Genomic DNA, 27,036 nt, shown 5'->3' with positions numbered 1-27,036 from the left:
GAACAGAAGGCAGAAGGCACAGAGCAACCCAAAAATATCATATCCCCTCATAAATCTCGACAAGCTAATTCTGTTGCCTGTATAAAATGTCACAATAGTCACCAGACAGAATTAGAAAAATAGAACATTGAAACCTTTTCATTTCTTTCCAGTAGCTGGGAAAGAATGAATTTTTACTAATTTTGATGATCTCTGATCTGTCAAGAAAATTGCTGGGTTGCTTTTCAAGAAAATTCTGTTTGACCGACATTTCTCTATTCTCCACATAATGATCTGTTCGTATGTCCAAGATATAGTAATTAAGGGTGTATAGCTGCTACTGCTTCAGATTTGCCCATATGGCACAATTTGTCAACATTTCTAGTAGGCCCTGATTTCTTTAGAATGTTTCAGCAATCATTTAATTCCCAACAAAATACAACCATGAACTTTGACTGAACCATCGCGTGACCGCACATCGACGTCGGCACGCTCGGCCAATGTCAACGCACGTCATTTCACGCTCAAGTGGGTCAGGCACGCGCTCGCCCACCCGCCGAGTGATAATTTCTGCCCCATGTTCCAAAGATCTAAAAGGTTTCTTGGCACAATAATAGAATGAAAATCACATTATCATTCTGCATACCAATTAATATTAAAGAGAAAGAAAGCACCACACTTAGAGTAGAAAGCCTATTTTCCAATCTTTGATTAAGTGAGTGGACGAAACTATGCAGATGGAGTTTAATGTGGGGAAATGTGAGGTCATCCACTCTCGACTCAAGGAAGTCAAATCACAATGTCTTCTAAATGACAAGAGACTAGAAGCTGTGGAGGAGGGAGAATTTGGTTGTACAGGCACACAAACCACTACCTGCAAGATATTAATATTAGTAAAAAAAAAGTACTAGCGAAATTAATGGGACTTAAAGTAGATAAGTCCCATGGGCCTGATGATCTACATCCCAGAGTGTTGAAAGAGGTGGCTGTGGAAAATAGTAGATGCATTAGTGGTCTATAGACCACTAAAAATTCTATAGACTCTAGAATAGTTCCTGCAAATTGAAAGGTGGCAAATGTAGCCCCATTATTTAAGAAAGGTGGGGGAGAGAGAAAATGTGGAATGACAAATCTGTTAACCTGCCATCAGCAGTAGGGAAAATGCTAGAATGTGTAATAAAGGATGTGATAACAGGACACTTAGAAAATAATGGTAGGACTGGGCAGACTCAACATGGATTTAGTAAAGGGAAATCATGTTTAACAAGCCTGTTAGAATTTTTTTGAAGATGTAACTAGAATAGATTAGGGAACTGGTGGATGTGGTATATTTAGATTTTCAGAAAGCCTTTGATTAGGTCCCACACAAGAAACAAAATTAGAGCACATGGAATTGGGGGGAATATACTGGCATGGATCGATAACTGGTTAGCGGACAGAAAACACAGAGCAGGAATAAATGGGTCATTCTCAGGCTGTGACTGGTGGGGTACCACAAGGATCAGTGCTTGGGCCCCAGCTATTCACAATTTATATCAATGATTTTGATGTGGGGATTAAGGGTAATATTTCAAATTTGCAGGTGACACCAAACTAGATGGAAGTGAGAGTTGTGAGGAGGAATACAAAGGTGGGTTTGGAGAGGCTAAACGAGCGGGCAAAAATTTGGCAGATGGAATACAATGTGGAGAAATATGAGGTTATCCACTTTGGTAGGAAGAACAGAAAGGCAGAGCATTCCTAAAATGGTGAGACGCTGGAAAGTGTTGAACTTCAAATGGACTTGGCTGCCCTTGTTCATGAGTCACTGAAAGCTAACATGCAGGTACAACAAGCAATTAAGAAGGCAAATGGTATGTTAGCCTTTAATTGCAAAAGGATTTGAGTATAGAGTAAAGATATCTTACTACAATTATATAAAAATAAAATACTGCAGATGCTGGAAATCTGAAATAAAGCAGAAAATACTGGAAAAACTGAGCAGGTCTGGCAGCATCTGTGGAGAGAGAAGCAGAGCTCTGAAGAAGAGTCGTATGGACTCGAAACGTTAACTCCGTTTCTCTCTCCACAGATGCTGCCAGGCCTGCTCATTTTTTCCAGCATTTTCTGTTTTTATTACAATTATATAAAGCCTTGGTGAGACTGCACCCGGAGTATTGTGTGCAGTTTTGGTCTCTTTACTTAAGGAAAGATATACCTGCCCTAGAGGGAGTGCAACAAAGGTTCACTAAACTAATTCTCGAGTTGGAGGGATTGTCCTATGAGGAACGATTAAATAGACCGGGCCATTATTCCCTGAAGTTTAGAAGAATGAGAGGTGATCTCATTCAAACATAAAAATCTCTTACAGGGCTCGACAGGGCAGATGCAGGAAGGATATGTGACGTAGCAGCCAGTGGCATTGCCTGTCAACTGGGGTGTTTAGGACCAGGGGGCACAATCTCAGAATAAGGGGCAAGTCATTTAGAACAAGATGAGGAGTTTCTTCAGAGGATGGAGGTTCAGTCATTAAGTTATGTTCAAGACTGAGATTGATAGATTTCTACATACTAAAAACATCAAAGGATATGAGGATTGTGTAGGAAAATAGTGTTGAAGTAGAAAATCAGCCATGGTCTCACTAAATGGCAGAGCAGGCTCGAAGGGCTGAATGGCCTACTCCTGCTCCTATTTCTTAAATCTTACAATGTTAAACCATAAAAGCTAGTGTGCACAGGTACAAAATATAATTAACGAGGCTAATGGGATTATATGAAGGAGGCTGAAATACAAAAAGGAATGGGTTATATTCAGTTGTACAGAGTCTTAGTCAGGCTCCATCTGTAGTACAGCCTTCAGTTTTGGGCACTTTGCAACTTAGAAAGGATTTATTGAATTTGGAGGGGGTACAACACAGGAGAGATCCAGAGAAGCATTTTGCTCTTGCAGGGAAGTCCAGAGCAATGGGCACAAACTTAAAATAAGTTCTAAGCCTTCAAGAGCAAAACAATGAAGCCTTCACACGAAGGGTAGTGGGAATCTGGAACTCCCTTCCCAATAGGTTGCGGATGCCAGGACAATTCAAATTTTCAAGACTGAGATCAATGGGGTGGGGGGGGGGGGGGGGGGTGTAAATTTGCTCCCGTAGCTCTGCTTCAAGTAGCAACCAGCAGCATTGCCTGCCAACTGCACACCATTCCTTGTTGATAACATTGAAGAACGCTGGCCTGCTCCTGTGGGATCAACGCAGTCTGCGCGGTACAATGAACAAATATTTCCCCTAATATATTTTTTAGTAGATGAGGGCATCAGTAATATGGATCATAGATGACTGAATGGAGTTGGGGTACAGATCAGCCAGAATGGCAGAAGAAAATCCAGGGATTCAATGGCCTACTCCTGAAGACTGTTTAGCCACCTGATCAGAAATAAAGATTTCAAATAAATATTAATTTTCAAACTAAACTAGGAGAAGTTTCAAAGCTACAACTAACCTGCAATTTACGGGGTATTTTAACAATTCTTTGCCCCATCTGCCCCCAAATGATAACATTTAAATAGAATTTTAACACATCCATATTTTCAAATCCTTGAATCCAAAAACTTCCAGCTTAATGGTCAGAGTTCTACAAGCTGATCCGACATAATGATTATTGCAGATGTGTCTAAGGCATTTGGTCAGGCACTTAATCCCTTCCGTTTGTTGCAACATTGTACATACACTGAAACAATGCTGTATTTAAAATACAGTACACACATCATCTTGCAGTGTTATGTCAGGTCTGAGAGTATGGTGTAACTAGCTGCTGGAATGATTTTAATTAAAAATACATTTTTATATGGATAAATAGCATTACTACACATACAACTAATTAATATATCAGTGCAATATACACGTGATAAAGATTAACTACATGATTTTGTAGTGTATCCCGGTTCTTACTAATTGCAAACATGACGCCATTAGTAATCAGCTATCTGGATAAACACATGATCTTCTGAACAGTTCTGAGCTATCAGGTTACCCCAAGTATAAAATTGCATCTTTATAAATACATTTTTCAATTACAACCTCTTATGTCTGTATTTCTGGTAGGCATCCAAGTAAAACTATGGAAAAGTCAGCTATATAACTTAGCACTTGACTACACTGGGTCAGCATCTTTAGATGTAAAACAAATTGTATTGTGTTACAATGCTGGGTCAGCTGGGAATGGAAAATTATTTTGTCGGGTAAGAAGCTTGCTGCTCTCTACTTATTTCCTTTAAAAGAAAAAAACAAAGCAAAAAAGAAAACAAAGTGATCATGTCTGTAGCTTCAGACATTTAAAACATCAACTTATCCGAGTGACCTCCACTGCAAAGGTTTGCTTTCACAGCTGCCTCTCTTGTTAAAGTCATGGAATGGTCTCATCGGTCTGTTTCAAGTGCTCCACAGATGGAAAATTCGCTTCAGGACCCCAAATTCCAGAAAATGCTTGCAAATGACTTCCATACAAAGCATCCCAGTAGAAGATATGTTAATTGCATAATAATGACGACATTTTAATTTTTTAACAAAGCGTCATTTAAAAGGAGTTATACCACATTAATGCACCTGCACTTGGTGTCTGAGTGAATGATAAATGCTTCAGCTTCATGAGGGCAACACCAACTAGATAATGTCTTTTATTTCTGATCATTTTACCTTGTTTTCAATTTGTAGCTAATTTTAATTAAGCATCTTAATCTTATATTGCATGATCCCTATCGTTTTCTAATAAGCCTTTGTTTCAACTTCAATAAAACAAATTTTAAAAAAATTAAAACTGAGTTGCCAAAATTCTATTTTGATTTCTTAGCTTTGTAATGCTTAGTCCTTTACAGACTGTGAGCATCCCATGGCTGTCATCAATCTTCCTCTGAGACCAGCTGGCAAAAAAGGTCATTTGAAGCAGAGATCCCCAGTTTTATCCTCTTCCTCATTAGTCCTATCACCTACTCTCTTCGCAAAAAACGTATGTTGGAATTTCTCTAATGCAGCGTTTCATCCTCAAAACATCAGAGAATAGATAATAATAAAACTGCCACAAACAAAAAATGGGCAGTCATCTCCCTCTAGTCCCCAGTTAAATTCCATGAGGTATTTGTCCTTGCTGGAGTTGTTTCTTCTCTGGCAGCTGCTTTGTCAACCAAAACACAAATAAATCTTTTGGTTAAGATTTAAGAACTCGCGTTACTGAATGTGCCTGCTGAGTTTGTATTTCAAGATTGTTAGATGCTCGTTCCTTTTTTATTCAAATAAAAAGTACAAAGATATCTAATGGCTAAGGAAAGACAAGCAACAGCCACGCATAGATCAGAATTGTTGAAAGATTACTATAACTCAGGAGTCCTCTGTTAGAAGCCAAGATCCAAGTAGAAGAAATCGGTTATAAATGACAACATAACATAGAATCTGCTCTTAATTGTTTCTCCTGTGGAGATACATTTTCAGTAAAGTGATACGATTTTGGATGTGAATTACATTACTCCAGTTTGCAAGGTTCACCTAAGTTAAAAAAAATCCAAGATCATCCTAAAAAGTCAGCAAACACAAAACCTAGTAGCAGAGCCTAGACAGCACGATAATCCTCACCACTGGCACTGCATGCTATTATAGCTTTTGTTTAACATTTCAAACAATCCATGGTAATGGAAAGCACAATTGGGCTTCCACAAGGTTTCAAGTGGAACAGGCAACCCAAAAAAAGGGATTGTCTGTGATGGAAAGGGAACTTCTTCCTCATGTGAACAAATAACCAAAAAGGAAAACAGAAAGCAGCTTTCACACTGGGCAAAGCTTCGCTGACGCCCCATGTTTTCTACAGCTTTCCTTGCTGTCCAATAATGTCCAAATTGTTTCTTCTCTTCTGTTTTTCCCCCTTATCTCACCCTCACACTGTTAGCAGCATTGGATCATCCTTACCCTGGAGTCCTGCCACCACAAATGGACATATGGGTTTAATGTATTATGCATGAAAATCAGCAACACCAGCTGATTCAAAGCCTGCAGCTACAAGGTAGACTCAAGAGGAAAGCATTAAAATCAAATGTCATTTACCTTCATTGTACTAATTTTGTAATTGAACAACTAAGACCCACTACATTCATTAATTCACTAAATTTAACCACTAACCTAATCTGCATAATTGCTATCAAGAAAGTATGAAGAAAAATTCAAAGAGGCACTAGTCCTTTTCTGGTCAAATATATCCTCTCTCTTATATAAAAGAAAAAAACTGCAGATGCTGGAAATCCAAAACAAAAATAAAAATACCTGGAAAAACTCAGCAGGTCTGACAGCATCTGTGGAGAGGAACAGTTAACGTTTTATGTCCGTATGACTCTTCAACAGAATTAAGGAAAAATAGAAAAGAGGTGAAATATAAGCTGATTTAAGGGGGGGGGGGGGGTGGGACAAGTGGAGCTGGATAGAGGGCCAGTGATAGGTGGAGATAGCCAAAAGATGTCATAGACAAAAGGAACAAAGAGGTGTTGAAGCTGGTGATATTATCTAAGGAATGTGCTAATAGGTGACATTAAGGGTAGAAAGCAGGACAAGCAAGGTACAGATAGCCCTAGTGGGGGTGGGGTGGGGTGAAGGAATCGAAGAAGGCTAAAAGGTAGAGATAAAACAATGGATGGAAATACATTTAAAAATAATGGAAATAGGTGGGAAAAGAAAAATCTATATAAATTATTGGAAAAAAGGGGGATGGGAAAATGGGTGGGGATGGAGGAGAGAGTTCATGATCTAAAATTGTTGAACTCAATATTCAGTCCGGAAGGCTGTAAATTGCCTAGTCGGAAGATGAGGTGCTGTTCCCCCAGTTTGTGCTGAGCTTCACTGGAACATTGCAGCAGGCCAAGAACGGACATGTGGGCATGAGAGCAGGGTGGAGTGTTGAAATGGCAAGCGACAAGGAGGTCTGGGTCATGCTTGTGGACAGACAATATCCTCTCTCTTCTCTGCTAGACTTACACAGTGTACCAGAGGAAAAAAATGCCTGGGTCATTATCATCACAGGGCCTTATATTGGGGATGTTGGGGTGGGGTGAAGATGTTGTAAATTTCAGGGGTTGAGATAAAAACCCTTTTACTTAAAATATCTAAGTTCCAATTTCTTAATTTCTACAAATGGGGACCTCAGTTGTGCCTAACAAGCTAGAGATGACTAGTATTTATGAATCAAGCAGAATTTATTAAGCAAGATGTTACATATATTTAACAAAAAACAGTGAAGACAACATGAAAGGTTCTTATCCCTTAAGGACCTAGGATTCCTTGGCTGCTGCCAGCACAGACTATGCCTTTCTTCTGTCTCTGATGCGAAGTTATGTTGAAATGTGTCTCAGAAGAGTCATACCACAGAAGCCATGGTAAAACGTTGCCAACGAAGACTTTGATTTCCCAACTTTTATCCCTACTTCTGACTGTTCCTCATTCCTTATTTGGAAAAAGTCCAAATTACCCTCTTTCATTGGATTAGGGTGAGGGTCGTCACCCTACCTCTATAACTAGAGTCATGCAGATTGAAGACAAATGTCCATCCCTTATTTCCTGGGCCTCTGGAGGTACATTCCATTGTGGACAAATGGCACATCCTTGTAGATACAGATCAGTTGTACAAACAATGTTACATCCTCTTAACAATAACACAACCTATCGTAAACATTTACATCAACATATTTTAACCCAAGTTCCATGGATATGAAAGCCATTAAGAACAAATGTTAATAACACTTCCTACCATAATGTCAGAAAAAGAATGTTTTCCTCTAATGAAGATGTTCTGCCTTACAGATTTGGTTAATCAATTAAATCTAATAATAGATGGTTTTGCTTAAAGATAAGGTGTCATACTAAGTTCAAGCTGCTGAACTCAACCTTTTAGGTTATTTCTTCAAAGCTTATAAAGAAACCCTCAATTGCATAGAGTGTAATTAAAACAAATACAATTCATTTAAAATATTAAAATCCATCAACACCAGTTCTTCGCAAACAGCTGCCTCAACTGTAAATTGTCTCACTAGCAGAAATTCAAACTAAACTGTTTAAAAGGTGGTTAAGATAAAATCCATAAATGTTACTTCGGACTAACTTAAAACCCCAAAATTAGTATTATCAAAATCTTACAGCGTGGAACAAAAGGAGTGCACCTGGCTGCCAACCTTGGAGCCTATGGGCTCCTGCTGTGATCCATTGTTTTGCGTAGGCTGATGAACATCTGCGACTAATTCAAACTGGCCAAAATAAATTGCGGTAAGAGTGAAAACATATTCTTTGGGAAGTGGGCCAACTGATCCTTTGCTCACTTCGCCATCAGGTCAGGCTACTTGAAGATGCTAGGGATACAGTTCAAACAGGCTGGGTATAAATAAAAAAACCAGAAGGAGTGTATGGCCATGCCCACAGACTAGGCATGTGGGAGCAATGTTCCTGCTCCACTGCAGGCAAGGACCTGGTCATCAGGTGTGAGACACTCTCATTGCTGCTCTATGTGGCACAGGTATGTCTCATACCCCATGCCTGCACCATGGCAGACACTCGAGTCATCTTCCAATTTAACTGGAGACAGAAAATGGATGGTGTCCACAGGAACTCAACGTGTAAATCTCTAGATTAAGGTTGGTTTTGGGTGGCGGGGGGGGGGGGGGGGGGGGGGAGAAAGGAGTCAATAAGTATATCCGACCTCATCTTGACCCTGATGGCTGCTTTTGTGCGTGGCTGCATCAAGCGGTGCATGACTCTCAGTGTGCAAACACTAAGATGCTGAGATTCTGTTTGTCCCCAGACTTACAAAGGAAGGGTCTGGCCATGCTGCCGCAGAAAGCTCCATTCATTTGGGTCATGCAGTACCACCTGTCCCTCATGGAAAAGCTTGTGCAGAAAAACACCTTTGATCACAAGTTGGGAGGTGATGGTGTAGTGGTATTGTCACCGACTAGTATTCCAGAGGCCCAGGGTAAAGCTCTGGGGACCCAGGTTTGAATCCCACCACGGCAGATGATGAAATTTGAATCCTGTAAAAATCTGGAATTAAAAGTCTAACAATGACCTTGAAACCATTGTCATAAAAACCCATCTGGTTCACTAATGTCCTTTAGGGAAGGAAATCTGTAGTACTTACCTGGTCTGACCTACATGTGACTCCAGACCCACAGCAATGTGGTTGACTCTTAAATGCCCTCTGAACAAGGGCAATTAGGGATGGGTTAGCGACACCCACATCCCATGAATGAATTTTAAAAAAAAGTCCATCAGACAGCTTTCTGCATGTAATGCCTTTGAGGCCCTGCATGAGAAAAAGATGGAGGAACCTTTTGAATCGTTCCCTGAGCAGACTGTCAAAGTCATTTGGTAGAAAGCCACATTGCCAGAACTTTCAAACAACCACCAAGAGCATGGGTGGTGGTGAGAAGGGCTCTCCCAGTCACATCCTTCCTCCTCTCCCAGAGTCTCACGCTCTTTGCATGCTGCCCTCAATGCAGCTGTAGTGGGGAAGAGACCCTCAACCTTCTGGAATGTGCCTTTGCAAAGCAGGTCTGGAAAAAGGCGTAATGGTTGTTGTGGAGGTTCATCCTGAGCAAATCAGTAACGTGGGGCTCTGTGCTCTATAGGCTGTTCCCAGGGACACACGACAACATCAGTTACAGGCAGACTATCAACTTGGTAAAAGATGCTCGTTGGTCTGCCCAAAACTTGCTGATCTTCCAGTACAAAGAACTGTTGATAATTGAGTGTTGCAAGCTGATATATTCCAAGGTCCAGGATTACCCACTGAAGGACACACTAAAGCTTGGGGTAGCCGCCGCAAAGGCCCAATGGAGAAAAGGCTACTGTTTACAGTTCTCCAGTGATAGTACACCGGAGGGACTGGAACCTGTGTAGAACCCCTTGAGCTGTACGTACCAGAGAATGTTTCCCATTAACTTATATGGTCATTATAACCTGTAATGACTGATCTGTATTGTACTTTATATATCAAATTTGAACAGTTAAGTAATGTAGTTTTACAAATTTTATAAAGAAGGTTTTTTTTTGGAAAAAAATAAAGCTGAGAAGAAAAAGGAGGCATATCTGCAGCTACTTTCTATCTCTGGGTTGCTCCCAGCCCTGTCTCCAACCCTGCCCCATCCTGATCCCAAGAAGGACCCAGCAAAGACCCCACTCTTGCTTATTCCAGGTGCTTTTGTTGGACATCCCATGAGTGGACAGAGAAGATAAAATGGAAGTAGCCCCTCCTGTTTCATTTTATTTCCAACACTGGGCCTTCAACCTACTGTAGGCTCAGTTATGCTTAATTCAGAAGGGACAAAAATCATCAAATTTTAGGTCTGTAATGAAGGTAGGAATCTGACAGAATGACTCTGTTATTTACTGAGAGGCGAGGAGAGTGTGAGGGAGGGACAAGAAAGGCCATAGAATCTGGAATGGCTTAGAACACAGATCTCCTGCTGAATTTAACAGCAACACCTCATTATCATTTCTTTCTTCCATTTCCTGCTGAGCAGCCGCATTCCAGCGGCTGTGTGGTAAACCAGTAGGAGGGGTCTGCAACCAGGGTTACTTGGGGATGGTCCCTGGCAATTGGAGGTGTAGGTTGACCATGATGGTGACACAGAAACAAGAGAGGACAACAGGACAAAGAGATAAGATATCAGGCCTTGGGTGGGCAAGGCCAAAGGTTTCCAAAGGGGCGCCAGGGGCAGCTTGCTTCCTCCTCCTAGCATTGCTATAGAAGGCACAACTCCTGCCTCCATTTCACTTCCAGGAAACTTCAGGAAACCCGCACAACGTCAGTCAATTTTAAATCAGGCTCCTGAAGCTCTGTTCAAAGCAAAATACTGTGGATGCTGGAAATCTGAAACAAAAACAGAAAATGCTGGAAAAACTCAGCAGGTCTGACAGCGCCCTGTGGAGAGGGAAAAATAGAGTTAATGTTTCGAGTCTGTATGAGCTCTGAAGAAGGGTCATACGGACTCAAAATATTAACTCTGTTTTTCTCTCTTTCCACAGATGCTGCTCGACCTGCTGAGTTTCTCCAGCATTTTCTGTTTTTGTTCCTGAAGCTGTATCTGATTTACATATGTCAACGAGAATCCATCTCTCCACAGCAGGACACTAAGGCACCTTGAACACTGGCCCCTGAATAAAATGGCAATGGGTTGGAGACAAATTCCCTAATTTTCCACTTTAAACTCCTGACCTCCCCTGACCATCATCAAGGGTTAATATTAAGGGCAATGGGGCTCCAAACCCTTTTCCTCTTTGCTGTGTCTGGGAACTCAATGTCCTAATTACAGCAGAGGAAATTCTCTCCTATGTCTTTTTAAAAAAAACAAAGTCCAAGCGAATGGCAATGAGGCTCCAGCTGTCTCACAACTCAAGGTTTAGTTTGTAAAGTCAGGCTCTAAACTAATCTGATTAAGGTTCTCGGAGTGCCTGATTTAACATAGTGTTTTTTGATTTGACTTGTCCATCAACTCATCTGATGCCTTCCGTTGGCATTCTCTGGCAAACGTAAACATTAAAGTTCTAAATTCAGAATGTATACAAATATTGTAAGCAGTTAGAAATTTTCCGGTGCCTCTCTGAAAGGCTCTATTTTTCTAAATGCTGTGCTACTTGAGTGTTGGGCTGCTTTTTATTGTGGATATTTCAAACTTTGTTTTTTCTTTCTTGCATCTGATGTCCATTCTCCCAACAAAGAAGGAAAGTGAATGAGCAGATGACAGTTTCATCCATGTCCTCAAATTACAACAATGTCTTGATTGTTCAAGACACGCTCACAGTGATAAAGAGCAACGCAGAATATGAACACTTTCTTCAATAGGTCTATTGAAATAAGAGCTGAATATCAGCGAGCTCTTTAAAGATTTGTATGACAACAGCCGAATACAAAATTAAGCATAACTCCTGCCTTAGTTAAATCTTTAAAGTCTTTCTGAACAGGCCTGAACACATTGTGCCAAAGAAATAAATCCGTTAATTTCTTCCTACTATTTAAAATTGACACATCAATATTCATTCTCTCTGCTTTGAATGGAACTCCTGGAAGAAGAATCACAAAAGTAACATGGCTTGATTACTCTGTGACACGCTTTGCATGCACTGTCTTGGTGCATAATTTTGAACGACTACAACAATATTTATCATATTGCAGTATAATGTAATGTTGAAACACCTGTTGGTTAATATTTTTACAACATAGCTTCATTAGATATAAAGCCCTTTGAGGCATAATAATGATAAATGCAAGTTCTTCCGTTCTTTCTCTTTAATGCCACCATTGTAGAAGGTGGAGAAGAATGGGTGCTGTTGATCAACATAGGAAAATAGCTTTAGTCTGCATCTGGTTGCATTTGTACAAGGAGCACAGGAAAGACATTGCACATGCTCAGGATATAGCAGCTCGGTCATTATTTTAAAAATAAAATTTGGAAGCGGAATCATTACCCACAGACACAAAATGCCTTACAGATGCTGCCTAGATAATGGGAGCTTGTGCATGTGGTGTTACCATGGTTACTAATATCTATAGTTAGCCCATGAAGGATTTGGAAATATATTCAAATATGCGAGCATCACCTGCCAGTCACCCTGATGCCTAATGAAGTGCAGCAGTATCACAAGATTACATATTGACCATACAGATTCTTTTTTGATACTTCTTATTGGCCAATGCATAAACACTCAATCAGGTACACAAACTAGTAAATTTTCAACACTGGAAATATGACATACCACTTGATATTTTGAATAGGAATAACACTGGGTATGTGGTCATGATTAAGACAGCAGTTACATTTGGTTAGCTCTTTCCTTAGAGTAAGTTGTTTCAGTTCAGCGAGTCCTTTTCTGTACATGGCATAATGTGACAGTAAGCTCTGCGCAGTTCAAGCAAACATCTTATGCTACCAATGTGTTCAACTACAAAAGCTTTCAAGTGGAACACAAGCAGCCTGTGCAAGATCCACCAGCAGTAATGAAAGCGTGGTAACACTGCAGTGGCACAGTGGAAACTCATTAAAGTCCATAAATATTCAACAAGTGACCCGACCTCACAACCCACAAGTGACCTTACTCAGAGCCTGCAAAGGTCATCCTGCGAGTTCAACGTTTATTGCCTTCATACCAGCTTGCACTGAATAGTCAATTTACTCCATACTTTTTAAAGCTGTTTTTAAACTATTTGTAGCCTTTTAAATTTTTCAGACTGAAATTTGTTGCCCAGATGGTAGAACAGTACATGACTATCACAGCAGGGGCAGGAAATGGTGGTGGGAGGTCTTCTGGAAATGCTGTCATTTTAGTTTAGGTCAAGTTACTGTGGATATCACCAGGGAAGGTGCCGCATGGGATGATAGAAAGTGACTACCCACAATCAGAGAGCAGAAGCTGTGACAAACCATCACTGAAGGTCAGGTGATTTATCACAGGAAACTTGCCTGGAAACAATAGGGAAGTTGTGAGTAAATCACAGTTAAAATTTCCACAAATCATGCAAAAAAGAATGTTAAGCTATATTATCACCATATTCAAAGGAGAGGCAAGCACCAATTCTCAGCAGTATACCTGCTGGTAAGATTAGCTGTACTGTCAGTTCAGAATTTCCCTCACATGTAAATCCTCAATTCCAGCCAAACAGATGGGACAACTTCAGATAACTATGCCTAAAAACAGGCCTTGTGTGGCAAGAGAGCCAATGGTAAAATGGGCACAAGTTCAAAAATTGTGGTTATCCTTTCACAATGATCATAAAAATAAGTAACAACTCAACTTAAACAAAGACCGAGTTCCCGACATGCCCTGGCACTTTTGCCAGCATTACAGTGCTACTGTCTCTCAACACGCCCAATTAGCTAGTTCGTGCTCTTGGTGGTGCAATTCTCTTTCCAATCTATGATTTAAGGTTAGTGATCTGTCACAGCATGAGATTCCCCATCAAATGGTGTGGTTATTAAAAATTGCTACCCCAAATGCCAAACTTGAAAGATCCAGCGGCTTATGTGGAGAAAAATATCAGTGCAAACTTGATGGGCCGAATGGACTGCTCCAGTTCTGCGACACTTTATAATTCTAAACACCACTGAAGTGAAATAACCACTATTAAGTCAGCAAACATGATAACTATTTAGCACTAGCAGTGTAAAACAAACAACAAAGAGGTGAATGACCAGTTAAACTTTTCTTCCAGTTCCGAAGAAGTCATATTGGACTCGAAACCTTAACTCTGTTCTCTCCCCTCAGAAGCTGCCAGACCTGCTGAATTTTTCCAGCACTTTCTGTTTATATTATAAACTTTTTTTCCCCCTAGTGGCATTACTTGAAGGAGAAACGTTGACCAGGACACTTATTTATTTTATGCAAATAAAAACATCTTATATGAAAGGCAACGATCTGCTAAAACATCCATCCTGGGTTGGTGCCAGGTTTGGCAGCTCAGAGAGAAATTATTAAGCATCACACCATATAGGGTCAGTCATATAGGTATTTATTAGGGGGTCTCATGCTGTGGCAAATCACTGGGTCTAACCACAGATTAGACTGAGAGGTGCACCACAAGAATGTGAAGTGCCCAACTGGGATTGTTGAAAGGTATTATTGCTGGGTGGACCGATGAGATTTTTTTATTCTTTCGTGAGATGTGAGCATCACTGGCAAGGTCAGTTTCTGTTGCCTATCCCTAATTGCCTTCACGGTTGTTGGGAAAGGGAAATAACACAGTAGAAGTGTGGCACCTTATTATTTCAACAAGATAAATATTTCCAGAACAGGGAAAAAATTTCCCAGTGGTTTCCCTGCCTCAAAGTAAAGCATGTTATAGCTGTTAATTGTCCCAAGAGTTAACAAAGCCAGCCAAGTAGATCGTCCAATGTTCATTTTGAATTTAAACCTAAATTTTTTGAACTGGAGTCAGTTTTACCATTTGTTATCAGACCAAAGTCTCTTGTTCTACTAGTTAAAAACAAATTAATGATAGATCTGCAGTGGAAAATCTTGGAATCTTTGCAATAAATTGCAATATTTTGTCCACATGTCTCCCAACAAAACAATTAAAAACACAAGTGACCATTTGGTGTAAAAAGGAATACCTTGCACCATTATGTAAATGTTGAAATTGGGACAAACGCTGAGATGACTTGTGGTTCACCTGCCACTAGAGAAAGGTGCAAACTCCGAGCAGTTACAACAATTTGATCCATAATTAGCAACATAACCACTAAATTATTGAAGAAAAGTAGTGATCTCCATTCATTTAAACCTGCCTTCTCTCTTTGTTACATCCGCACCCCAGCATTTTGTCAATTCTACAGTGCTAGAGATAGCATTCTACTGGCCCTAAACTCAGTGCTGTGGAGGTACCATGTACCCAAAACAGAAGGCCTAAGATCGGCATGAAATTATGCATTAGGGTTTTGTTCACAAGCTGCTGACACTTGTAGTGCCCCCACAGGTAACTCGCATATTGCAGGTCATGAAAACAGAACCGCTCATTTCAGTGGCAGCGGTAATTTGTAAAAGGAGGATTGGAAAAGGTTAAGGGGAGAGCTGGGATGGGGAGTGGTTGGTCGGGTGGTGGCAATCTCACCAAATGTTCAGTTGAGCACTCCTGCTTCTCTGCTTTCATAGTAAAAAAATACTGTCTGCCTCTACCCCCCAACTCCCATCGTCACGCTCCACCCCAATCACTCCCCTCCAGCAAAGACACCTTCAACAGGGGTTAGGCTGGGTCAAAATCCTGAAGCTTTATACTTACCAGCATCGTGGGACCTTCTTCACCACATGGACTGCATATCAGTTCAAAATATAAGTCCATCATCACCTGCTGAAAGGCAATAAAGTCAGCCTTGCCAGCAATGGACACATCCTCAGAATGACTAAAAAAAATAGACTCTCACAAATTTAGAGTGCCCTTCCTAGTGGCAGGTTGGTGGAAGGGAGCAGTTAATTGGGCGGGAGGGTGCCACCTCCCAACCTCTATCCCGATTAAGTCCATGGCGGGAAGGCCCGTGGATGGCCTTCCTGTCTCACTGCCAACTGAGGCCCTTAAGTAGGCAATTAATGCTTACCTAAGGACCTCATCCCATCGCCACTGGTAATCACCCAATGGCGGGCAGAGGACTCACCATGCAGGGAGCCTGAAAAGCAAATCCTATCGGGGTCGCTTGTGGGCTTGCTGGAATGGGAAAGGGGGAATCCCTCGTTCAAAGGCACTCAGTTCCTGATCAACAGACATGACATTGAAAAGGGGGAGCCTCTGAGAGTCACCCCCTGCCCTTGCTGCCAACCACCCTTTCCCGTCCCCCACGATCCCCCTCCCATCATCACTCACCTGTGATCCGGGTCCCTCAGTGATCTTGGGCCTCGGTTGGACACTTTACCGGCAGCAGCCTCTGCCTCCCTAGTGGCGCTGCCGAGCAATGAAGTGCAGGCAAGCTCTTGGCAGGCTGGGCATTCACTCCCTTGTCCTTGATCTTGGGGAAGGCCCACCAGGCAGGGCTCTCGCCAGTTCTCCAGCCAGTTGGCAAGACCCCCATCATCTACATTAAATTCTGTCCAAAATTTTCAAAAAGATTTATATAGTCTCAACTGCTTTTCAACCCTCCTCTTGCATTGTGGTACCAATTGTATGTTAGTAAACGGAAGGAAATGCTTTTCCGAATTAACACCTTGTTCGTATCTGAAGGTTTATATGGAAAATAACATTAAAACACCTTTTCTGATAGTTTGACATCAATATATTGTTACAGGAAATCTGACTGGAATATCAAAATGATCAACACCTTAAAACTCCTCTTTCTAAAAGTAATCTGCATCTTAATATTCCTTGAGGAAGCAACACAAAAGGCTGGCACTTTTTGTTGAAGATTAATCAGATGTTTTAATTTTTTTTTAAATCTAGCAGCAAAATTGAAATGCGTGGGCCTGGTAAAAGCTGCTGCTATTGTATGGGTTTCAATTCACTCTTGCCTCCCCATGAGTACAAATCTGGAGGAGGTCAATTCAGTTTTAATAAGTACTGTTCATAATGCAAAGGAATTGCTCTCAACAAGGGAATGAAGCAGCTTTGTGCACTTGCTGCTGAATGCATTACAGCAGCCTTCAAAACCGCACATTTGATGAGTTTCAAATTGCTAGTGAGGTCGAGTCAATCAATATTTCTGAAAATATATCACATTTTCACTACAATGACTTGGAAACTCCAAGTTCTCACCCACGTACAATTAAACAGCCACCTTAGTATTGTAAACCTAACAATAAGTGGCAGGGTTCATCATTTCAGTGACCGCTACATGTAGTGCTCTTCAATATTTCTGTCCACTTTCTAAGACGAGACAAAGGAAAAGATCTCAGCACTAAGAGGTACAATATTTTCTCCTTTGTGGGCACAATGACAGCATTGCACTATACTTGACTAGGCTGTGCACGAGTACATGAAAAGTAAAACGCCCTCTGCTCCAAAATAAGCCTTAACACCAATGTCTAATGAGCACACCTCCTGCATCACTGGCAATTTTTCCATTTCTTACACCAGCTAACTATAGAGCTGCCCATTTAAGCCAAACATATACAGGCCTTGAGATGCGGAAGGAAATCTACCATCATTACTTGATGTTGAACTTGCTGTGTATTTCCAGCATTTTCTACTTTCACATTAGCTGCTTAATCAACTACTGAGGGAAAAAGGTTAAATTGTTCCTATTGTTAGGAAAGAGAGATAGTTTTGAGCCAGTTATATTTGTATTTGTGGGTGTTAGGAATGAGTTTAGCCTTAAATTTAAATTTAATTTGTATTTCTGTATTTGTGTGTTAAGAAAGGGGGGGAACTTGAGTTTTAGTTTTTCACTTTAAAAGATGCCTGCATTTTAATTAGGTTTTATCACTTTTGAAGGGGGGTTAAAACAAGCACAAAATAGAAAAACTGGGCTGTTGCCTAGCAACAGGAGGCCCACACAGAGATATAGAGAAACTGAAAGCAGTTTGAGTTCAGTTGAAGCCAGGTGTCAGGAGAATCTGGGCACTGGAGAGGGAACTGCAGAAGCAGATTCCAAAAACTAAAGAAGAAAGTCCCCAAAACCAGGGGGCAGAATTTTACGGCCCCGTTTCGGCGGCGGCAGGGCGTTCAAAAGTCCATTGACTTCGGCGGGACCATAAAATCCTACTGGCATAAAGTTCCGCCTAGGGAGTGGGACAGGGAAGGACCCAAGAGGACAGTTAAGTCAAAGAACAGAAATCTGGAAAAGGTCCTGTTAAGTGGAAGTAAAAGTAAAGAGCAGAGACGGAGGCTCCAAGCTTGAAGGGAGAAAGCTGCAGGATGCAGACTTAAAGTAAAACAGGCTTGTGAGAAACCAGAAGATCCAAGGAGACAGCCAAAGGTCTGTAACTCTCTACTATGGGCATGTGAAGCAGTGGTGCTCTGTTGGCATGGCTGAGTCTGAGAGAGTGCATGGAATGAAGCTTGACTGCACGTGACAATCCATGGGAGAAGAACAAAGGAAAGGAGAGTTCGAAACCCTGGAGGTGGACACTTGTGGAAGGTATCTGTGAGAAAACATTGTTTGGGAGAAGATTCCAAAACATGTTCTTCAAGAGTGGAGACTGGAAACCCTTGTGTGAAAGACACGAGTCCAGTGGCTCAAGGTGTGACAAGCATCTGGGGGAGTTGATGAGGGATCCATAGCATCTGTTTGAGGTGACATCTGCCACTTGGTTTCGGAGTATAGTGTGTCTGACCACAGGGTGCCATAGATTTACATGGGCTGCGTACTTACTTTGAACATTAGAATATAAGATAGCTTTTGAAACTTGTGTTACCCTTACAAATCTGTATATAATCTGTAAAGATATAGTTGTGGGTGAAGGGATATTGTAGTATAGTTAACTTTTTCTTGTTTAATAAATATTTTATTCTTTTGTTAAAAGTTCATCAGCTGACTCCTGTGACTGTTCAGTAGCCACGTTTCCAAGCAAAAAATAAAAGTTAGGATCCAGCAAATCGGGTTCCACCCTGGGATCTGACTTGTCCAGTAGTAACATCAGCTGGGATCATAACACTATGATTGAAATCTGTTCTAGCAAATAGATCAAAGCTTCAATCCTGACACTGTCTTCTTTTGTCAGATTAAAAAACTCATATTAACCCATCATTTCTGCTTAAAATGTTGGGAACAAAATATATAAATGCAAAGTTTTACTACAAAATTGCAATTATACATATTAATTTATTGTAATACGTTACTGTAATATTGCCTAAATCAGATCCTGAAACCTAAGATAGATGGCTAAATAGGTGCCTTGGTTGAGGCACAGATAGATTTAGCTGCTGATATTCAGTTAAACTCCAAGCCAGATTTTGTTTTGAAAAAGAACCATTAAGTTTGCGTGCAGCATTACTATATAGCACGATTCAGGGTTATACCGTGTTGACCTTGAAAGTCTTATACTTAGCAGGTCAGATTTTTGGTTAACTGTATCAAGCCAAGCTGTTGTTGTAAAATTGCTGCAGGGTTCCTCAGGGTCATGCCTTAGGCCCAAATGTTTTCAGCTGCTTAATCACTGGCCTTCCCTCCAATGTAAGGTCAGAAGTGGAGATGCTCACTAATGATTGCAGTGTTCAGTATCATTCACAACTCCTCAGATACCGAAGAAATCTGTGCCCGCATGCAGCAAGACCTGGATAACATTTGCCCTTTGGCTGTTAAGTGGCAAGTAACATTCACACTGAACAAGTGTTAGGCAATGACCATCTCCAACAAGAGAGAATTAAACCATCACCCCATGACATTCAACAGTATTACCATCACTGAATTTTCCACCATCAACATCCTGGGGGTTTACTATTGACCAAAACCTAACTGGACCAACCATATAAATACAGTGGCTGCAAGGGCAAGCAAGAGGCTACAAATTCCGTAGTAAGTAACTCACCTCCTGCCTCCCAAAAGCATGTCCACAATCTACAAGGCACGATTCAGCAGTGTAATGGAATGCTCTTCACTTGCCTTGATGAACAGAGCTCCAACAACACTCAAGAAGCTCGATACCATCCAAGACAAAGCATGCCGCCTGATTGGCACCCCATCCACCATCTTAAACACCTTCTAGCAGCAGTACACAGTGACAGCAGTAAGTACCATCTACAAGATGTACTACAGCAACTCATCAAAGCTCCTTCAACAGCACCTTCCAAACCCATGAACTTTACCACCTGGAAGAACAAGGGCAGAAGACACATGGGGACACCAACACCTGCAACTTCCCCTCCAAGCTACACATCATCCTAACTTGGAACTATATCACTGTTGCTGGGTTAAAAATCCTGAAACTCCCCCCATAACAGCACGGTGGGTGGACCTACACCACAGGGACTGCAGCAGTGCAAGAAGGTGGCTCACCACCAACTTCTCAAAGGCAATTAGGAATGGACAATAAATGCTGGCCTTGCCATTGGTACTCACAACCCATGAATGAATTTTTAAAAAATCACTATTATCCTTTTAAATAAAATTGTGACTATTATTCACATCATTTTGCCTTTTTATCCTTGCAGTTTTTTTGAAATTTTGAAAAGCTTACAGTGAATGCTAATGGCCACATCAAGAGACTAGGTGAGGAAGAAGGAGCTCTCTCTCATAAATGAGCTTGATTAAAATAAAAAACTACTATCAGTAAAAGGTGCTCCAGGAAACAAAATCACTGTGATCTTGTTTATTAATCTTCAGACTACTAACAACAGCTGAATTCCAACTTCACTGGGCCAGCCATAAGTCTTAGCTCACATGCTGCAACCCTGAAACAAACTCTAGCGTTAAAGAAGATGAAGAGCTCGGAGGAACCGCCCCAATCCTCCAGCAAAAGATCAGCCACAAGGCACCTCCCTAGGGTGACACATCAGAGATAGGCGGTTCATTGTGCGAGGAAATAGTGAACCAAACTTCAAACCAAACAACTGTATCGCACATCGCATGGTGCTCCTATAGTGTGGTAAAATCTCTCGATACCCAGCTCACAGCAGAGAGAATTGCTCAATAGGAAAGCAGAAGAGAATCAGAAGCAGACCAAAACAGAATTACCTGGAAAAACTCAGCAGGTCTGGCAGCATCGGCGGAGAAGAAAAGAGTTGACATTTCGAATCCTCACGACCCTTCAGCAGGATTTCCAGCATCCGCAGTAGTTTTTTGTTTTAATCAGAAGCAGAGGTCAGCAGGCCCAATCTACAATGCTCCTTATTTCCCCTCTCAGTACCAATCCAGACTACCATAACATTTTAGGGTTTAGGGTTGTGCCACCTCAATGACCTGAAATTTTAACTCTGTTTCTTCATCCAGATGTTGCCTGGACCTGCTGAATGTTTCCAGCATTTTTTTTATAACAGAATGATATCTTGTATAGATCTAATTTTATATTAAACATTTGACACAGAAATAGACCATATGGTCCAACCAGACCATGTCGGTATTTATGTTACACTTGACTCTTCCCATCCTTCCTGATATAGTTATCAGCCTAACCCTCTACTATCTTCCTCCTCATAAGCTTTTCTAATTTTCCCTTAAATATACCTCTATGCTATTCACCCCAACTGCTTTCTGTGGCAGCGAATTCTACATTCTCACCACTCTCTGGGTGAAGAAGTTTATTTTGAATTCCCTATTTGATTTCTTGGTGATTATCTTATATTGATAGCCTCTAATTTTGCTCTTCCCTACAAGTGGAAACATACTGTATCTACTCGATCATAATCTTAAAGGCCTCTAATAGGCTACCCCTCAATGTTCCCGCTTTAGGAGAGAAGAAGTGCAGTCTGTTCATCCTCTCTAATTCACTCTAAAATGAAAACATTTAGGAAATAGGAGGCACAATGAAATAAGGGGAATTACACTTGGTGACATCAGACCAGGGAGTGATCTTCCACTGGCTCACCATCTCAGTGACATCAGACCAGGGAGTGATCTTCCACTGGCTCACCATCTCAGTGACATCAGACCAGGAAGTGATCTTCCACTGGCTCACCATCTCAGTGACATCAGACCAGGGAGTGATCTTCCACTGGCTCACCATCTCAGTGACATCAGACCAGGGAGTGATCTTCCACTGGCTCACCATCTCAGTGACATCAGACCGGGGAGTGATCTTCCACTGGCTCACCATCTCAGTGACATCAGACCAGGGAGTGATCTTCCACTGGCTCACCATCTCAGTGACATCAGACCAGGGAGTGATCTTCCACTGGCTCACCATCTCAGTGACATCAGACCAGGGAGTGATCTTCCACTGGCTCACCATCTCAGTGACATCAGACCAGGGAGTGATCTTCCACTGGCTCACCATCTCAGTGACATCAGACCGGGGAGTGATCTTCCACTGGCTCACCATCTCAGTGACATCAGGCCAGGAAGTGATCTTCCATTGGCTCACCAACCCAGCGACATCACACCAATGAGTGATTCCCTCAACAGCTCACCAGCTCAGTGACATCACACCAGGGAGTGATCTTCCACTGGCTCACCATCTCAGTGACATCAGGCCAGGAAGTGATCTTCCACTGGCTCACCATCTCAGTGACATCAGACCAGGGAGTGATCTTCCACTGGCTCACCATCTCAGTGACATCAGGCCAGGAAGTGATCTTCCATTGGCTCACCAACCCAGCGACATCACACCAATGAGTGATTCCCTCAATAGCTCACCAGCTCAGTGACATCAGACCAGGGAGTGATCTTCCACTGGCTCACCATCTCAGTGACATCAGGCCAGGAAGTGATCTTCCATTGGTTCACCAGCCCAGCGACATCACACCAATGAGTGATTCCCTCAATAGCTCACCAGCTCAGTGACATCATACCAGTGAGTGATCTCCCATTGGATCACCAACCCAGTGACATCACACCAATGAGTGATCTCCCACTGGCTCACTAATTTGGTGACATCACAAAGGTCAGTAGTGATGTTGTCCGCTCGCTGACTTCACTTCAGCACCGGATTTGCCCCTGTCGTCCATTTGTCCCCCGTCATGTCAGGGACACAACAGAAGTGCCGACACGGAACTCACTGCGCACCCGGGACTGGGTGCTCGGAACTTACACCATTTACCAAAACAAATCCCCGCAGCTCGAGAGCCTCTGTCGTTCCAAGCATCGCTTTGAAAGAAGCCTCCCCTCCCCCCATTCATCACCTTTCAGCTCCGATACGTAGCGAATAATCTCAGTGACACTGATCGAGGAGGGTTTAGTCACATTTTTAAACCATTTTTTGTGCATCAGTTAGGGAACAAGTTGTAAATCAGCTGCAAAGTACACAGTCGAACTGAATGAAATCCTACTCACTCATCACCACATTGGAGGTCAGAAACGTTCATAACTCAGGCCCAGGAACACCAGCTCCCAAAGAAATCTGCATTCCTCGCGTTTCTCTTTTCCACTCTAACTTCGGGAATCCTGCAGCTCCATTTCTGATTCTGAAGCCTCAGCTCCTCCTCTGCAGCATCAAGGGCGCAGCCATGTTGCAATCACTCAATAGGCCAGCGCAAGGGCGTTGCACTCTGGGAGTTGTAGTTTTATATATTTTTAGAGAACCGGGTGCCGCCTCCACTGCTCATCCCAACTGGACTACAACTCCCACACTGCACCAGACAGCTGCCACAGTGCCACAATCCTCTTTGCATTGCTAAAGTGGGTTGCATTGGAGGAGTGAAATTCACAATATTTTGATGTCGCTCAGTGAACCGTAAACACAAAAATGCTTTTCGTCAAACGTCATGCAAATTAGTGTAGAAACACATTTTTCTGGAAATCTGAATTTACAAAAAACACTCAGTGGGTCAGGCAGCACCTGAAGAGTGCAACAGAGTTAACATTGCAGTTCTGCACCTTTCATCAGAACTGGTATCACGAACACCCATGTCTAGGTCATTACTGACCCCTGGGGAACCGCACTGCATTATTTCCTCCAGCCTGAAAACCACTTTTCACCACTAAATATATTGGGCTTCAAGCAAGTGCAACACTGATTTACTAGAATGATACCTGGACACCAAGGGTTAAGCTATGTAGAGAGAACAAATGAATTAATGTTGAATTCCCAGGTGTTTCGAAGGTTATAGGATTCCTAGGGGGCTTGACAGGGTAGATGCTGAGAGGTTGTTTCCCCTTGTGGGAGAGTCTAGGACCAGAGGGCAGTAAGGGGTTGCCCATTTAAGACAAAGATGAGGAATTTCTTCTCTCAGAGGATAGTGAATCTGTGGAACTCTTTACCGCAGAAGGCTGTAGAGGCTGGGTCATTAAGTATATTCAAGGCTGAGACAGATTTTTAATCAGTAAGGGAATCAAGGGTTATGGGGAAAAGGCAGCAAAGTGAAATTGAGGATTATCAGATCAGCCATGATCTCATTGCATGGTGGTGCAGACTTAATGGACCAAATGGCTTACTTCTGCTCCTACATCTTATGGTCTTATTGATTTCATCAAAGTTTTCATGATATTAAGGGGAACAGATAGAGGCCTGGATTTTCCGGCCCCGTCTGCCACCGGGATCTTCTGGTCCAGCCAAAAGCTGGCCTGCCACATCCCCTGCGGCAGGTCCCACCTAGGTGGGGCCGGAAAATCCCAGCCAGAGTAGATTGCAAGATACTATTTGCTCTCGTTGGGGAATCTAGAAATGGTGATCATTGTCGAAAAATTACAGCCAGATAGTTCAGCACTGAAACTAGGAAACTCTTCCCCAAAAAGCAATTGATACTAGATCATCAATTGTTAATTTTAAAACTGAGATTGATAGATTTTTACGCGGACCCCATAATAAGGCGGATGGTGCTGAAATCGGCAGCCCGTACTCTATTTTTTAAAAACAATTAATGGGCAATTAAACCTGTTAACAAGCCAATTAACTTGAATATTACACAATATAAAGCATAGGCAGGCGGGCAAGATTCAGAAGGCTGTTTTTCAAATAATTTTGTTGAAAAGGTGAGAAGGAAGGTGGAGGCATATCATTCGGGGGTGCCCTATGCACATCGGAGCACCCCCTGAAAGATGCTAAATGACCTACTCCTGTTCCTGTGTTCCTCACAGCAATTTACTTGTACTTCTTTCAATTTAATGTACTGTATTTACTGCTCACAATTTGGTCTCCTTTACATTAGGGAAGCCATGTTGGGTGACGCTTTGCTGAATGCCGTACTTCAGTTCGCAAACATGATCCTGAGCTTCCAGTTGATTGCCATTTTAATTTTCCACCCCACTGCTACTCAGACCTTGACCTCCTACACTGCTCCAATGAAGCTCAACAGAAGCTTGAGGAACACAACCATGACCTTCTGAGTATTTCCAGTAATTTCCGTTTTTATATCATGCAAATTAATTTTCAGAAAAATAAGCAAGGTCTTGGCCTTGCAGCTATATGTTTACTCATTAAATACGATTCACAACACCTAGTTGGTATGGAGATACAGGTTCTGAATCCAATTATAACTAATCTTTTTCCGAAAGGTCTGATTTCTGGGTCAAGCTTTGCCTTCTAAATATCTAGAATTAAACTTGTTAATGTGAAATTCCAGTTTAGTGGAGAGGTTACTATTGGCTGCCTTCACAAAAACAGTGTCTAGAACTACAATCTGTATTTATATTTGTTTTATTATTAGTTGCACAGAATAATGATAAATGACATAGAGATGTAAAGAAATAGCAAAACACTGTGGATGCTGGAAATCTGAAATAAAAACAGATGTAAAGCATGTCTGCCTGGGCAAGGAGAAAAGGCTCATCAACAGCTTTAGAAATGCTGAAGCAACATCCAAAAATATGATACTTTTAAGAAAAACCTTGTCAATAAGCTGATGACATGTGAAAATAAACAGGAACAGGTATAAGCCATTCAGCCCTCCAAGCCATTCTGCAATTCCTAACTCTACATCTTTTTAAATTGTTATACAGGCTTTGTAAATTAACTTGCAGGTAAACCCAACAAGCTTGGGCATGTATTGGAGGAAAATAAACCAAAGTACATGAAATCATGGCTGGAATTGTACCAGGTTTGCACTAAGTGCGTTAGCGGGCAGGTAAACAACGTCTTACTTGCCGGCCGCAATGGCAGCTTTTTGCGTCGTATTGTCCCAAACCCGCGGCATTAATTATGCATTTGTGAGAAACACGGCCTTTTGATGGCAAGTGGGCTCTGATTCACCTGCCACATCGTCACCTCGCTGCTTCATCACGCCAGGCACCACATTTAAAGTACAGCTGCACTCAGTGCTCCCAGCCCAGGACTGCAGCAAAGAAGACACGGCCCTGAAAGGCAAGAAGACTGCAGCCCACCAGCGCCCCTTGGACGCTGTGGAGGCCCGCTGCAATGCCTTCTACACCCGCCCCCCCCTCCCACCTTGGCCGCAGAAGAGGCAGCAACATTACCATTCTGGCTTGGTAGGCGATGGCAGTGATGACCAGTGCCAATGATGCACAGAAGAGGTTGGCATCCAATGCAGATAGAGGATGAATGATCTCATCCGTGCAGCCAGAGCAGGACAACCATCTCATCACTCTAAACTCACACTCAAGCCCATCACACATTCACTGGCATCTCACTCACTGCCAGCTCAAAGGACATCACCACCCATTCTCACACACATACCCTCACATGTCCCTCTGGCCTCATCTCCTCTGGAGACTGCCTCCTCAGCCCTCACTATCTTGAGACCACTTGCATAGATCAAAATGTGCCCCCACACACACACCCTGGGATACCCTCCTTCCCCAGTACAGAGCTCGCCCTGCAGCCTCTTCCCTTGCCTGAAGCCACTTCGCCCCCTCCCCCAGGCAAACACTAGCTCTGCAGCCTTTGAAAAGCCATCCACATATGGCTGATCTCATGAATAGAGACCTGCCCATGAGCCCCCCTCAAAATGATGCAAGTGCTGACTGAAGCAACGTAGTTAAACAAAACTTGAAGTCCAGAGCGAAATGCAGCCCGCCTTATATATGCTGTTGTGAAACATGTCGGTGTGTTTTCCCACTGACATGGGTTGATGATCCAGTGGGGAGATGAGTCCTGCAGGC

General features: G+C 42.2%; 1 protein-coding gene across 2 annotated transcripts in view; it reads right to left on the bottom strand.

Annotated features, from left to right (window-relative positions):
- The window catches only part of rgmb (repulsive guidance molecule BMP co-receptor b), a 217,091-nt gene extending 193,589 nt beyond the window's left edge, over positions 1–23,502 (bottom strand). For both annotated transcript variants that reach the window (XM_078565802.1, XM_078565811.1), the window contains exon 1: positions 23,314–23,502. The gene's annotated coding sequence lies outside the window, so the exon portion shown is untranslated. The remainder of the gene's footprint in view (positions 1–23,313) is intronic.
- Positions 23,503–27,036: the final 3,534 nt, after the last annotated feature.

Source organism: Cetorhinus maximus, chromosome 2 (assembly GCF_964194155.1).
Source record: "Cetorhinus maximus chromosome 2, sCetMax3.hap1.1, whole genome shotgun sequence".
Lineage (NCBI taxonomy): Eukaryota > Metazoa > Chordata > Chondrichthyes > Lamniformes > Cetorhinidae > Cetorhinus > Cetorhinus maximus.
This window is presented reverse-complemented; position numbering and strand designations above follow the sequence as displayed.